We start from the raw sequence: 3702 nt of genomic DNA on the forward strand, positions 1-3702 counted from the left end.
ATTCAAGTTGGACTTGAAAAGCGCTAAGATGACGGATAGTGAGACGCACCAGTACACGGAATCGGATAGACGGACTGGCCGCCACCCCTACGTGCTGAGCTTCTCCCGTTTCGCTCGCAGCTACTCAGGGAATCCCGGTTGGTTTCTTTTCCTCCCCTTATTAATATGCTTAAATTCAGGGGGTTGTCACACATGAACTGAGGCTTATGTACCTTGCGGTTGTTATCGTCACATCTGGCTTGCGACTACTTTGTTTCAATGTCCAATATGTACCGTTGGACTCGGTTAACGGGCTGTTAGCCCGCGTGTGGTTTAACTCACTGATACCTTCCATTGCCCATACGCTAGTTTGTTTGTGTTCCTTTGGTCAACTTCCATACTTGAATCATTTGTGCTACCGCTGCTGCTTCGACGCTACTTTGACATCTTCGCTTCTATTTAAATAAATAAATAAGCTGAAGCTAGACATCAGTAAACACCACCACAGACACCACAAGCACGCCTTCTCCTCGTACTTCCGCCTCACGCGGGAACACGGACGCTCTAAATACTTCGAATTCCAATGCCAGTATATTGTAAACCACGGGTTCTTTAATGCTAGCGGGTCGTCGCGACCCTAGTTAACATCATGGTGCACGTCTCGTGACGGGTGTCACGGCGTAGTTAAATGTATGCGATACATTTCTCAAATATAAGCGCTCAGTCATCTGTACATCATGGTAGGTTCCCACGACGTGCAATATGCGTTCAACTTATCAATGTTCATGTGTCCTGCAGTTCACATTATGACGCGCAGTTAGCTGCGGTCTTCATCGATCCATGAGCCGAGTGATCCACTGCCGAGGGTGACTAACTTGCGTAAGCCGCCGCTGTGCGCGTATACCCGTTCCCCGTAGGGAGGAGCAAGCCGCCGCTTAGAGACGAAGCATAAAGTGTCCTCATTCCACATAGGGCAAGCTGGATGAATCCATTTTACCCAGGACGGCCGAAGCGGCGTGGACCAGGGGAGAACTGAACCTTATACTTCACACCACAGTAAGTCTACGTGTCCTCTTCCACATAGGGCAAGCTAGAACTAACTATCTTACCCAGGACTGCCGAAGCAGCGTGGACCAGGGGAGGAACACACTTTTCATAGAAACGTAAGGCATCCATGACTGCCATAGTGCGTAAGCCGCCGCTGTGCGCGTAAACCCGTTCCCCGTAGGGAGGAGTCAAGCCGCCGCTTAGAGACGAAGTATGAAGTGTCCTCTTCCACATAGGGCAAGCTAGAATGAACTATCTTACCCAGGACCGCCGGAGCAGCGTGGACCAGTGGAGGACTATACTTTGTTCATTACACCACAGTATTAAGTATGGTGTCCTCTTCCACATAGGGCAAGCTAGAATTAACTATCTTACCCAGGACCGCCGAAGCAGTGTGGACCAGGGGAGGACTATACTTTATACTTCACACACTAGCCAAATTGAAGTCATCACTTGGTTGAAGCACTGAACTAGGGCGAGTCTATCGTTTACTTTGCATTGGGATAATACGCTGCATGCTCTCTTAGGTTAATGTCATGTGATTGGCTATAGAGCATGCCCAAGTGATGACTTTGTTTCAAGCTCAACAGGTAGGGTATTGAGTCCTCTTCCACATAGGGCAAGCTAGAATTAACTATCTTACCCAGGACCGCCGGAGCAGCGTGGACCAGGGGAGAACTATACTTTGTCTTGTATGCCCTCTTCCACATAGGGCAAGCTAGAACTAACTATCTTACCCAGGACTGCAAAGCAGCGTGGACCAGTGGAGGACTATACTTTGTTCATTACACCACAGTATTAAGTATGGTGTCCTCTTCCACATAGGGCAAGCTAGAACTAACTATCTTACCCAGGACCGCCGAAGCAGTGTGGACCAGGGGAGGACTATACTTTATACTTCACACACTAGCCATACTGAAGTCATCACTTGGTGGGGGTGAACTACGGCGGTATCTATCGTTTTGGTTCGGTCTATATAGGGTCGCTTGCATGCTCATTCGAATATAATGTAATTGTGTATGGCAATATGAGCATGCCCAAGTGATGACTTTGTTTCAAGCTCAACAGGTAGGGTATTGAGTCCTCTTCCACATAGGGCAAGCTAGAATGAACTATCTTACCCAGGACCGCCGGAGCAGCGTGGACCAGTGGAGGACTCTATACTTTATACTTCACACCACAGTATTGAGTACGACTTGCATAAAGCCCCTAATGAGAACCACGAGGGCTCTCTCAATGTAGAACCACGAGGGCTCTAGTACCGATTCTCTCGGTACGGCTTGGTCCGTGTTCCTTTATGCTTGTACTCTTAGAAAGTCTCAACCCGGAGGTCTTGACTTTGATTGTCATAGTTGGACTACGACGGGGCATCCGACCATTGCTGATCGAACACCCCTGATTCACCATCTTTCGGGTAGGCGGTACGCGTACCTCCGGACGCGGAAGTCTCAACCCGGAGGTCTTGACTTTGATTGTCATAGTTGGACTACGACGGGGCATCCGACCATTGCTGATCGAACACCCCTGATTCATCATCTTTCGGGTAGGCGGTGCGCGCACCTCCGACGCGGAAGTCTCAACCCGGAGGTCTTGACTTTGTATTGTCATAGTTGGACTACGACGGGGTATCCGACTCATCGAATACCCCAGAAGCACACCATCTTTCGGGTAGGCGGTACGCGTACCTCCGGACGCGGAAAGTCTCAACCCGGAGGTCTTGACTTTGGTTGTCATAGTTGGACTATGACGGGGCATCCGACCATTGCTGATCGAACACCCCTGTTACACCATCTTTCGGATAGGCGGTGCGCGACACCACCGACGCGGAAAGTCTCAACCCGGAGGTCTTGACTTTGTATTGTTGGATAGTCCTCTTCCACTATAGGGCAAGCTGGAAATATTCCATTTTACCCAGGACTGCCGAGGCAGCGTGGACCAGGGGAGAACTTCACGGAATCTTCAGGCATCCATGATTGCCATAGTGCGTAAGCCGCCGCTGTGTGCGTCAACTCGTTCCCCGTGAGGAGGAGTCTAGCCGCCGCTAAAAGACGAAGCATTAAGTGTCCTCATTCCACTATAGGGCAAGCTAGAATGAACTATCTTACCCAGGACCGCCGAAGCAGCGTGGACCAGGCGAGGACTACTTTATACTTCACACCACAGTATTGAGTACGACTTGCATAAAGCCCCTAATGAGAACCACGAGGGCTCTCTCAATGTAGAACCACAAGGGCTCTAGTACCGATTCTCTCGGTACGGCTTGGTCCGTGTTCCTTTATGCTTGTACTCGCGGAAAGTCTCAACCCGGAGGTCTTGACTTTGATTGTCATAGTTGGACTACGACGGGGCATCCGACCATTGCTGATCGAACACCCCTGATTCATCATCTTTCGGGTAGGCGGTGCGCGCACCTCCGACGCGGAAGTCTCAACCCGGAGGTCTTGACTTTGTATTGTCATAGTTGGACTACGACGGGGTATCCGACTCATCGAATACCCCAGAAGCACACCATCTTTCGGGTAGGCGGTACGCGTACCTCCGGACGCGGAAAGTCTCAACCCGGAGGTCTTGACTTTGATTGTCATAGTTGGACTACGACGGGGCATCCGACCATTGCTGATCGGACACCCCTGATTCACCATCTTTCGGGTAGGCGGTACGCGTACCTCCGGACGC

The 3702-nt window shown here is 50.6% G+C and overlaps 2 non-coding genes across 2 annotated transcripts in view; both read right to left on the reverse strand.

Annotated features, from left to right (window-relative positions):
• LOC131269997 (large subunit ribosomal RNA) overlaps window positions 1–206 on the reverse strand; it is a 4091-nt gene extending 3885 nt beyond the window's left edge. Inside the window, exon 1 of the ribosomal RNA XR_009179149.1 lies at window positions 1–206. This exon is cut by the window's left edge and continues 3885 nt beyond it. This is a non-coding gene — a ribosomal RNA (large subunit ribosomal RNA).
• A 487-nt stretch (window positions 207–693) lies between these two features.
• On the reverse strand, window positions 694–848 carry LOC131269984 (5.8S ribosomal RNA). The gene has a single exon (XR_009179136.1). It is a non-coding gene; the product is annotated as a 5.8S ribosomal RNA (ribosomal RNA).
• Between the last annotated feature and the right edge of the window lie 2854 nt (window positions 849–3702).

This window comes from Anopheles coustani (assembly GCF_943734705.1).
Source record: "Anopheles coustani chromosome X unlocalized genomic scaffold, idAnoCousDA_361_x.2 X_unloc_12, whole genome shotgun sequence".
In the NCBI taxonomy this organism is placed as follows: Eukaryota; Metazoa; Arthropoda; class Insecta; order Diptera; family Culicidae; genus Anopheles; species Anopheles coustani.